The sequence below is a fragment of the Phascolarctos cinereus genome, unplaced genomic scaffold (assembly GCF_003287225.1).
Source record: "Phascolarctos cinereus isolate Bilbo 61053 unplaced genomic scaffold, phaCin_HiC Scaffold_3;HRSCAF=262, whole genome shotgun sequence".
NCBI classification, from domain to species: domain Eukaryota; kingdom Metazoa; phylum Chordata; class Mammalia; order Diprotodontia; family Phascolarctidae; genus Phascolarctos; species Phascolarctos cinereus.
This window is the reverse complement of record NW_027555736.1, coordinates 129,079,661-129,092,288: the sequence shown is the minus strand read 5'-3', so window position 1 is coordinate 129,092,288 and position 12,628 is coordinate 129,079,661. Positions and strand designations below refer to the sequence as shown.

At 36.5% G+C, this 12,628-nt stretch overlaps 1 pseudogene; it reads left to right on the top strand.

Moving 5' to 3' along the window:
• Positions 1-11,857: 11,857 nt before the first annotated feature.
• LOC110224012 (large ribosomal subunit protein eL20 pseudogene) lies at positions 11,858-12,386 on the top strand (annotated as a pseudogene).
• Positions 12,387-12,628: the final 242 nt, after the last annotated feature.

Genomic DNA, 12,628 nt, shown 5'->3' with positions numbered 1-12,628 from the left:
CAGCTGTCCCTTCATATTCTTTTCTTAAAAGAAAACAATTTAGGTTTTTCAAATCAAGCTAAGTTTATTCTGCTCTTATTCTTGTTAAAGGATTCCATAGAGGAAGAAACCAGTGGGTAAGAAATTTGTACTAATTTCAGCAGTTGCTCTGGTTTATACAAGAGTAGAAAAAGAGAATTCTATCTCTGAAGAGTATAGATCTAAGTCATTGAATACTTAAAAAATAGACAAAGATTTCATGTTTGTTTTTTTTTAATGTTGTCATAATAGAAATAATGAAGGAGGCTAGTTACAACACATCTTGCAAGAAGTTGTGACAGTGGGGGGAAATACAGTATTTGAGCTCTGCACCTAAACTGCACCAGAAAACTTTTTTTTAAAAAGAAATAGTATGTTAAAGAAACGGTGTACTAAAACAGTATTTTAAAGAAACAGCATTCCCTGAGATTCCCTAGAGAAAGAGCGTCTCCATTCTTAGCCACGGCATCACATTGATTCCACTTCAACTACAGATGTAGATATACAGCATCTCCAACCTCAGATGTGTCCCAACATAATTGAGTATCTTTATTAATGATGGTAAGAAGCACCACCAACTGAAAGGTACATTTTTAAGGTCCATATTGCCTTTCATATTCTGGTTGTTTTTTTTTTTTAGTTAATTGGGGTTAAGTGACTTGCCCAGGGTCACACAGCTAATAAGTGTGTCAAGTGTTTGGTCTGAGGCCAAATTTGAACTCAGGTCCTCCTGACTTCAGGGCTGGTGCTCTATCCACTGCACCACCTAGCTGCCCCCTTTCATATCCTTAAACACCTAAATAATGCTCATGGTCATAAAGGCCACAAATAGCAGAGCCAGTATTCAAACTCAGGTGATCTGACTACATATTGCTTTTCAATTAACTTTCCAAGTCTACACATCTTTTAGCATCTCACCTCCTCCATGAAGACCTGTCAGACTAAATGAAAGAAATGAGCCAATTCCTCTAGTTATCCTGTAAACTTTTGTTTTATTCACAGTGTTAAGTTCAAAACCCCAAACCTTGAATTCATTTGTAGATAGGGCTAGGACTTATAACTGTGATTTTGCTGATATAGACAAGGAAACTCCCTCTATCAATGCAAATCAGTACCTTCTTTTTGACTTACACTCTCAGAGACTTGACTAAACCTTGAGTTAAATTATTTGCAGAGGGTAACACAGCCTGTACATAGCAGAAGTGGGTCTCAAACCCAGTAATAATCTCTCAATATTTGTCTCTAATAAATTTAACAAATATTTGTTGTGCCTACTTTGTGTGGGGTTCTATGCTAAGCAATAGGGATAAAAAGATAAAAATCTAAATAATCCATGTCCTCAATGGATAAGCTAGGTGGATAGAGTAACAGGCCTACAGTCAGCAAAACTCATCTTCTTGAGTTCAAATCTGGCCTCAGACACTTACTAGCTATGTGACCCTGGGCAAGTCACTTAACTCTGTTTGCCTCAGTTTCCTCATCTGTAAAATGAGCTGGAGAAGGAAATGGCAAACCACTCCAGTATCTTTGCCAAGGAAACCCCAAATGGAATCATGGAGAGTCAGACATGACTGAAAAATGACTGAACAACAACAAAAGGTGTTTAGGAGAGGGGAACGAAGCATGTATATAAACAACTATGAGACAAGTTAGAAAATGATTAAGTTTTTAGGAAAGGTAAAACAGAGTGACTTGCAAGATTTTCAAAAATGATGTGGGATGGAAGAAATCATGGAAATGTTCATAGAGGAGACAGAACATAAACTGAGTCATGAGTGAAAAGAAAGATTTCAATAGGTGGATATGGAGGGGGAAGGCCATGTTATTTCTAGGTACTGGAGACCACATGTTGCAAACATACGGAGGTATGATAAAAGTCAGTAACTTAAGTAATTTAGCTTGGCTGCAGTGTGGAGTGTTCAAAAAAAAAGTATCATTAAGGTTGTCCTTCAGTTTGCTTTATGGCATACATTTATAGTTTTTTTCAGTTTGTTAATGTAAGTTATTTTATAATATGAGATCTATCATTTATTATAATAGGCAGCTGGATGGCACATTGGTTAGAGTACTGGACCTGGAGTCAGGAAGACCTGAGTTCAAATTTAGTCTCAGATACTAACTAGTTCTATGACCCTGGGAAAGTCATTTAGCCTCTATCCATCTCAATTTCTTTATCTGAAAAATGGAGGTAATAATAACATTTACCTCTCAGGGCTGTTGTGAGCATAAGTATCAAACAGGCTTGTGTAAGAACCAGATTAAAATACAATTGGGAAATAATTAACAAAATAAAATATGAAAATGTTAATCTGTGGTGTTCTAAGTCAATACCCTGCCTACAGGGATTTTTATGTATTCATTCAGTGGCCTTGTTTCCATTTGAGTTTGATACCACTGGCTGTAAGGATCAAATGAGATATTTGTAAAGCACTTTGAAAAACCTAATGAGTATATAAATATTAGGTATTGCTATTATTATTTAGTTTTGGCATCATTAATAAACACTATTTGATGGTGATTATATATCTAATTTCTTTTGCCTAATGAAAAATATAATTTTGTGGGGGTGTTTTTCACCTTGCATAAATAACTAGTAGTTATTTCAATTAGTAAAAAATATTAACTTAACATTTTTCTCTATTTTTGAAGGGGGAAGAGGAAAGCATGGAGGTACACAGGAGGTTGAAGATGGAAGACAACAAGCAAATTTCACATCATGTTCTCTAAAAATTCAAGGTGATAAAGACATGAGTAGACAAAACCTCAGGCTTGGGATTTTGATTTTGTTTAGGCAATAGGGTTAAGTGACTTGCCTACAGTCACACAGCTAGTAAGTGTCAAGTGTCTGAGGCCAGATTTGAACTCAAGTTCTCCTGACTCCAAGGCTGGAGCTTTATCCATTGTGCCACCTAGCTGCCCCAGAAGATCAGATTTTGAACCGTGGCTTTGAAAGGTATTAGCTGCTTTGCCTTGATGAAGCTTTTCTTTGGTCCTTGGTTTCCTCATGTGTAAAATGAAGGTGGTCATTAGATAATCTCTAAGATCCTTTCCACCTTTGAATCCTATAAACTGTTAGAACCTAAAAGTGCTGTATTACAATGAGACATGTTTTCTTTAAAAGGTAGAATTATAATGAATCAATAAATTCAAGAGGTAGTATGGTTCAGTAGAATCAACAGGTTTAGAGTCTTGGTTCCATCACTACTGGTATGAAAGTAAATTAATTTCACCTCTCTGAGCCTCAGTTTCTTCTTCTGTAAAATGAAGGATTTGTGCTAGGTTTTCTCCAAGGTTCCCTCTAGCTATGTGACTGCCAAAATGATTTCCCAAAGCATAGTTCTGACAATGTCACATTCCCTTGCTCAGCAAACACTAATGGTTCCCTGCATTCTCTATTTCAACTCTATACTTCTTAATTTGGCATTTTAAGCTCTCTATAAATTGGCTTCAGTCTTATTTGATGCCTTATTCTATTTTACTCTTCTTCATGCAGACTCTGATCCAGCTAAATTGGGCTTCTTACTGTTCCTCCTACAGGGCACTCCATTTCCCATTTCTTTGCCTTTTCATAGGTTGTCCCCCATTCTTGGAATGCTCTCCATCCTTACCTCTGCCTCTTTAAATCTCCAGTTTCCTTCAAAGTCCAGCTTAAGGATGACCTTCTACCTGAGGCAGTTCATGATTTCTACAGAAATTAATGCCTGCCTCCCTCTCCCAGTTATTTCTTATTTTTGTACATCTTTTGTGAATATACTTCTATGTGTATGTGTTGTACCACACTCCCCTTAGAACGGAAATCTCCTTGAAGGCAGGCATCTTCGTATTTGTCTTTGTATTCTCCCCACCCAGAAGAGAGTGCCTGGTATTTAAAAAGTGAAGGCACTTTTAAAAATGCTTCCATTGTTTCTTAAGAGCAGCAATATAGCTTTTCATGGAGATACAAACTAAGATAATCTGAATGGGGCAGCTAGGTGGAGTAGTAGATAGAGCGCTGGCCCTAGAGTCTGGAGGACCTGAGCTCAAATTTGGCCCCAGACATTTGCTAGCTGTGTGAACCTGGGTAAGTTAATTAACCCTGTTTGCCTCAGTTTTCTCACCTGTAAAATGAGCTGGAAAAGGAAATGGAAAACGACTCCAGTATCTTTATCAAGAAAACCACAAAAAAGGAGTCATGGAGAGTTGGAAATGACTGCAATTACAACAATAAAGCTTACAGGAGGCAGCTAGGTGGTTCAGTGGATAGAATGTTGGGCCTAGGGTCAGGAAGACCTGAGTTCAAATACAGTTTCAGACACTAGCTGTGTGACTCTTGGCAAATCACTTAACCTATTTGCTTTAATTCACTGGTCAACTGAAGAACGAAATGGCAAACCACTCCAGGATCTTTGCCAAGAAAACCTCAAATGGGGTCACAACGAGTCGACAAGACTGAGCAACTAACCAACAACAGTGTTTACAATGTAGTTTCTGTTCTCTGGAAGTATCAGATAAGAGAACTTCTGCATATAGTTGGTGGGATTTTTGGAAATCCTATTAACAGACACATGACATGTATCCAAATCCTGAAATTATTTTTCTGAAATTATTTTTAAAGATCTCTCATTAATTATAAGAAATAAAAATATCAACAATAATCCAGGATACTGGCCACAGATATAAGTAAACAGGTATTATTCTTGTGGAAAGGCAAGCATAAAATGATCAAAATTTCTCAATGATGAAAGTGTTAAAGTAATAACTTTTGCATAATCTATAAAACATATCTATATACAGCAGCAAAACCTGTAAATGTGTAATGGACAAAAATAATAAAACTATTGAAATAATGCGTTTTCTCAGTACCAAGACTATCCATTAATTTTTTACAGTTTTCCACTATATAACATTAGCCTTCATAAAAAATGATATTTTAAAATGAGATGGTTGGCAAAAGAAACAAGTGATAGTTAATGGAAGAACTGGATTACAATGCTGTGCTTTGCTGGGTAAGGCAGAAGGAAAAATAAAAATCATTTGGAGCATTATATGAAATTCAACAGTTATGCACCATATGCTTTAAAGGGGTGAACAATGCTTAACAAAGTTAATAGGATTTTATGGCTTTATTTTCTGTTGTTTGCTTCTTTTGTCTAAAACAATCAAATATAAGCCATTCAAAATAATGAAACCCATTTTCAGATCCCTGATAAATGAAAATCAGTATATCCATTATCAACATGGTTGTAATTTCAGCATATGCACTGAAAATTTTAAATCTCCAGTGATACTTGGAGGTATGGGCAATCTCTAAATAAAACAGTTGTAGTCATTATTATTATTATTGCTATTTCATAGTAATAGTAGTATTCTGATTTAAAGACTATGGATTCATATTTGTGAAGTGAGGGTAAAGGTATTATAAACATACAGAGATCAAAATTATAGTTTAGCTTAGATCTCTGCCCCCCATGATCCTATGCTTAGCTTAAACTTTTTCAAATTAGGGAAAATGTTGTCAATTATTATTATTATTATTATTAATTAGTGGTGGTAGAAGAACCAAATTGGTTTGCTTTAGGATTTAAACAGAATTTACAACAATATCATATTTCATTATAAAGTCTTCAAATTCCATTTTGTTTGAGTGACACAACTTTAATCTAAGTTCTTTCATACTGCAGCACTTCCAAGGGTACCTATGCTTCTAACAGTCACACCGGCTATCAAAGGCAATATGGACGTCTCCTAACTTCTGACTTTTCAATCTGGTGCACTGACAAACACTGATGTGGTTTAGTATGCAGAGAAATGGATTAGAAGTGAGGATACTTGGATAGTGTGACTTCAGTGGCATGTTTCATAACCTCTTTGTACTTTAGTTTCTTTATCTTTAAAATTAGCAAATTAGATTAGATGATTTCTGAGATTCCTTCTAGCTCTAAAATTCCATAATTCCAAGTTGGATTATATTTCTCTCACTGTGTTCATAAACTCATAGATATGAATATAGTATAAACATTTATTGAGCTCCTACAGTATGCAGATCATTGTAATAGGACCTAGTAGACATACAAGGTTTAGATAAGACCATGACCCCTTTTCCAAAGGACTCTAGTAGAGAACAAAATAACGTAGCTAAAAGGTTTGTCTCGGATCCACTTATGAGACATTTAAATATGCACTGATAAAAGGAGACTTTCTTACCCCTTATGGATATTGCTAAACTCTTCTATAGCCAGGATTTCTTGTTTTAGTCTTTATGTGATATTGAGAATCCAAAGAGCATTCCTTTTTTTTTTTTCACTTCTTAAATGCATCTGTAACAAGTATTAGCCATTAACCAAAGCTTTTCCAGGTGCAATATAAGAGCTCAGCCACAAAGACTTTGCTTCCATTTCTCCACTCTGTAAATTACTCAATTCAAACAGTGGAACCACTTCCAGAGAAGTAGGTTTTGACTCAAAAGAATGCATTGTAAATAAAACAATGTGTTTTCAAAATTAGTACACATACCAAAAATGTATTTACTTAATACACCTTAATTGCTTTTGAAGGAGCCATTAGGCTCAACTGAGTAAATAATATGCATTACCAAAATATGTATAGCACTTGTAACAAAATATGAATTTGACCTAGTAAATACAGTGTGACAAGGTACTTTTCTCTTATTGAATTCCCCTTTACTTCTCTTTGCTAAGTATTCTTTTTATCCCAAGACTGTTATTAGTGAAGAAGGGAGTTATTTTTTCCAAGGCTTTGAGTGTTTGCTTGTTCTGTTCAAAAGTTCATAGTCATAACTGGAAAATATGTTAAACCTGCTGTCAGTCTAAATGATGGGGCTTCCCAGATGGTTGGGACCTAGTAGATTTTCCCCTGTTGGACCTTATAACAGAACCATTCTGTTTAAGAGTTCCAGAGACCATGGAATAGCCTGGGAAACACAATGAAAAAAAAAGAAAAGTTTTCTTTAAAAACCATTCATAGATTTCTAGGCATACCAGGTTAACACAGCTGATGTTCATCCAAGTGGAGATGCCAGCCTGTGGCTTTCTCTCACTATTATTAGTGAGAAGCTGCAGCAGAAGGGTTAGTAACTGTTAGGATCTTTTTTTTTTTTGGTAAAGACATGAAACTTTACAGAAATGGGAGTTGAACTGGAAAGCTCACAATGTTTAAAAAAAAGGCGGGAGAGAAGGTCTGGAAAACTCACTAAAGTATGAGAAAAGGAAGTTTTTCAAATTGGTGTAAAATCATGGACTTTAGAGAAACTACAGGAACACTGTAGAAAAGGACTTGTTTTGTGTTTGAAGACATGAGTTTAATTTCAATTTAGAGACACACTGGTCAAACATTCAAAGTTCCTCCACATTTTTCTGGAGAAAAGGAACAATGGATCTATTAGGCAACAGAAAGGACCTCATTCATTTTCAACAATACTTTATGCATTGTTTACAAAGCATCAATCTTTCAGTGGCTGTGGGAGAAGTCAATGTGCAATTTAGTTTATTGACTTTTATTTCTAAAGATCTATTTTCTTTGTTTCCCAACTACCTTAGTAACTGTCTTTCCTCTTTGCACCAGGATGATGTAAGGATGGAAATCAACAACCATGGTAGCCCTAACTGCTTTGGAGAATAACATCCTTTCCCTCAAGCCAGAATGTTAAACACTTTTGTGAAAGAGAATATAATGATGTGCATTTGTTGGCTCTATTCATTGTCCTGGCCTAGAGAAAGTGGAATATTTGGCAGCTAAAATAGTGGGATCTGCAGAGGATGAAAGAAAGCAAAAGGTGTTAAAAATTTCCCAGGTTGAGGTGTATCCATGATGGAATGAACTATTAAAACATATCTAAATTGAGGGGAACAATCGGAGATTTGAGAACTGAAAGCAACTCTGAAGTGTTAACAGTAAGAGTTTGGTTCAGATTACTATTCAAAGTAATCTTTATACAAAGCCCTTGGTTTTGCAGACTTGGGATAAAAATCTCAGAAGAACAGCTTTACTTGTGAGCTTTTCGATATTTCCACTTCTGGTCCTGGCCAGAAATACTGTGAGAACACCCTTTCCTTTGGTATTTGAGCCCTTCTGGTTCTGTTCCTGGCTGGAAACCAAAGTGAACAAAACACAACTGAACATTTCAGAACCTCAAAATAGTAAACTAAAAAAGGTTTGGTATGAATTTGGTTCTAAAAATGAACAAGTTCAGAAACTCATTTCTAAATGAGCTAGTTCATCTTTCTCCAATGTGTAATAAAAGAGAAAACTGGTTTGACAGACCCAAAGGAAGGGTATTTGTAATAAAAATCTAAAAGGAAAGACAATTCACAATGAAAATAATTGTAATGAAATAGTACATTCATAGCAATGGAGACCAGGTAATATCAAATGCTGTCTAATGCCATTTTACATAATTTATACCCTCATATGGTCAGATTGCTAGGGACTGAACATAATCTGGTTATGTGAACACTTGGGTAATACAAGCTTTGAGATCTTTCTCTTAGGGATTTACATGTCACATATTTCACTGTGTGAATTGACGCAGTAACGTCTCTTTAGTCTCTGTCCTCTGGGTCCATATTCAGTCAGATGTGATATTATACGTAAATATATGCTGCACAGTATGGAAGTAGATGGGGAAGGACACTAAAGTATCCCACTGTGCAAACTCCACATACGAGACTCCACTCACTAGTCTTTGCAAAGTCTGGTGTCTAATTTTTACTAAAGAGAAATGGACATAAAAATAATGCAAGCAAAATGACAAGGCCAGTGGTCCAACAAGAAACCAAACTCAGGTCTCTTGATTTTCCTACATGCTGCTTTTAGGAAATCATTTGAGGGACAGAAGTGATTAAGGTACACATAATTTCATGGAATCATTAGTATAGGAAGCATGGTTGTTATGACATTAAACTAATTTATTTTTAGTTGCACTCATATATATCTATATACTTATATATCTATACATATGCATATACATATATAATGAAAGTGTTTAAATTTGGTATATGTATTTAATTGCATTTGAGGAACTAGAAAAACATTTTCCTTCCCACTATCCTCTAGCCCCAAAATATTTGTGGGGGAAAAGGCATTGGTACTGTCGATGCCATTCCAGATTAGGGAAAGAAATTGCACTATTGATAAGTTTGCTTCTGTTCTAGTTACCTATTGCTCTTGCTTTCAATGTCAATCTTTTCTTTTTCCATAGTGATCTAAACTATTAGACTCTCCCTAACTAATCATTGCAATCTGGTCTGCAAAAAACTATTCTCTTTTAGTCATTAAGGATACTACTACTACTACTACTACTACTACTACTACTACTACTACTACTACTACTACTACTACTACTACAATGATGATGATGATGATGATGATGAGAGAATGACGATTGCTACTACTCATAATGGTAATTATAATCATAGTAACAAGGATGGCTTGGATTTATATGAAGTTTTGCAAAGATCTTTATATATGCTATCAGAGCTTCACAACAACCCAGTGAAATAGGTGCTATTATTATCCTCATTTTACAACCGAGGAAACTGAAAGGGAGAGAGTTTAAATGACTTACCCAGGGCCACAAAGCTAGTAAGTGTCTGAGGCAGAATGCAAACTCAGGTTTTCTTGACTCCTATTTCAATACCCTATCCAAATCTCCTAATTTACAAATACAGTAGTTCTTTCTTAGTCACAGAATCACAAAAATGTTAGAACTAGAAGGGCATTTAAAGACAGTGTGTTGTCCAGCCTCCATAGAGGATGAGTATGATTTCCAAAGAGATGAAAGTACTTGTGCAAAGCCACACAGCCAGTCAATGACAGAATTCTTAGATTTTATTCCAAGGCCCGGATCTACTGCTCACACCTCAAATTCAACATGTCTTCAACAAAGTTCCTTGTTTTAGCCTCCTAAATGATATCATCTACTGGACTTTGCTATTCTGTTAATAACACCATTTCTCCTTTCACCAACATAATTTTTTACATACTGCTCATGCCCTAATCCATTTATTACAATCTGTTTATTCTGTCTCCAAAATATGCCTCATGCTTCTCATCCTTTCTTTTCTCACCATAACTACTTCTGTTCAGATCATCATCATCACTTTCCTGAATTATTTCAGTAGCATGGTGTTATGTGGTGTCTCTGCTCCCAGTTTCTTTTCCTCATTAAAACCATCCTAAAAGTGAATACTTCAATAATTTGTGATCTCATTGATAGGAGGACTCTCCTCAGAAAGGGTAGATTGTAACATGTCCATGTTCTTTCATCCTGGGCAAGTTGTTCTCTGTCCTTCCATAAATATTCCATAAAAGGTCTACCCAATGTACAGAAGGCCTTCTTCTGATCTTTTTAGCATTCTGTAAGTATATATTAAATACCTGTACAGCTCTTAATTTATATGACCCATCTACTTTTCCAAGCATACATTTCCTAGATGATAACTTGATTGCCAGGTCTTGAGCTCAAGTCCTCATTATGGTGCAATCTAATTCTGTCCATCATGCATTCCTTAGTGTCCCCTTCAGTCATTTACAATTTTTTTTCCTCAGGTTATGGACTTCATGATATAAAGCAATATACATCAACAGAAGGAATAGTGTTCTTAAAAAGGGATGTGTGTGTGTGTGTGTGTGTGTGTGTGTGTTTGTGTTTGAGTAGCTAGAGACTATTGAAAGCACCTCACAATTTCCCAAATGGGCCAGAGATGAGATCACCTGGAGAGCCACTGCTAGGAGAAAGAAGCAAGCATGCTCTCTTCCTCCTTGTCTATCTGGAATGACTGTCTAAGATAAATGTACAAGTGCATTGACTCAAAGGACTTGCCTTTCAGGCCATTGTCATAGTCTGTACACTCCACTTCCTCCTCCTCCATCTTCCTCCTCTTCCTCCTGCTTCTCCCCCTCTTCCTCCATCTACTAAATGCCTTGCATCTATATAGTGCTTTAAAATCTGTAAAGTGCTTTTCTCAGCTATCCTATAAAGTGGCAAGACTCCCACTGGTAAGAATATGTGGATGGATTAAAATCTCTACTTTTGCAAGATGGACACTTTTCAATGAGATCACATATTCACTTAAGTATTGATGGATAGGCATACCTTGGAGATATCACAAGTTCCATTCCAGAACATGCTAATAAGGTGAATATCACAATAAAGCAAGTCACATGAATTTTTTTGATTTCTAAGTGCATATAGAAGTTATGTTTACATTATACTGTAGTCCATTAAATATGCAATAGTATCACGCTTAAAAAACCAATGAACATCCCTTAATTAAAAATACTCTGTTGCTAAAAAAGTGCTAACCATCATCTGAGCCTTCAGTGAGTTATAATCTTTTTGTGAGTCAATGATCATAATTTTTGCCTCAATGTTGATGGCTGCTGACAGATCAGGGTGGTGGTTGCTGAAGATTGGTGTGGCTGTGGCAATTTCTTAAAATAAGACAACAATGAGGTTTAACACATTGATTGAGTCTTTCTTTTACTTGAAAATTAGAGGCCATGTTAGGGTTATTATTTGTGTCTTAGGGAGTAGGAAGGCCTGAGGAGAGGGAGAGAGACAGAAGAAAGGCTGGTACATGGAGCAGTCAGAGCACATAAAACATTTCTAAATTAAGTGCACCATCTTATATGGGCAGGTTCATAGCATCCCAAAAAATTACAACAGTAACATCAGAGGTCACTGATCACAGAAAACCATAAAAGATATAATAATAATGAAAAAGTTTGAAATGTTGCAAGAATTATCAAAATATGACACAGAGACATGATGTGAGCATGTGCTGTTAGAAAAATGGTGCCGCCTTTTTTGTAGGTTGGCAGGAAGTGAGGTGGCAGTACCATGAAGGCCTCGGGCATCCTGAGAGAATATAAGGTAGTTGGATGCTGCCTGCCTCCTCCCAAGTCCAGTGCCACCTCTTTATTGGATGTGGATTTTTGCTCCGAATCATGTTGTAACAAAGTCCCGATGCTGGTACTTCATTTCCCAGCTGAAAAAGATGAAGAAGTCTTCTGGAGAAATTGTATACTGTGGACAGGTATTTGAAAAGTCCGCTCTTACAGTGAAAAACTTTGGCATTTGGCTGCACTATGATTCCAGGAGTGGAACCCACAACATGTACAGGGAGAACAGGGACTTGACCACTGCTGGTGCTGTCACTCAGTGCTACTGAGATATGGGAGCCCATCACTGCGCCTGTGCCCACTCCATCCAGATCATGAAAGTGGGAGAAATTCCTGCCAGCAAGTGTCTCTGGCCTGCAGTCAAGCAGTTTAACGACTCCAAAATGAAGTTCCCTCTGCCCCACAGGTTTCTGCTTCACCAGCACAAACCACGCTTTACTACCAAGAGGCCCAACACGTTCTTTTAAGTGCAGAGACAAGGAAGCACCTGTTTTATTTGATCTGTTTAAATAAATTTCTCAATGGAAAACCCCCCAAAATGGTGCTGATAGACTTGCTTGACACAGGGTTGACACAAACCTTCAATTTGTGAAAAACCCAATATCTGTGAAGCACAATAAAATGGATTTATCAAAGAGGAAATCCTGGAAATATAAGACCAAATAGGAGGCTATTGTAACAATCCAGGTAAGTAGTTTAAGAGTCTCTG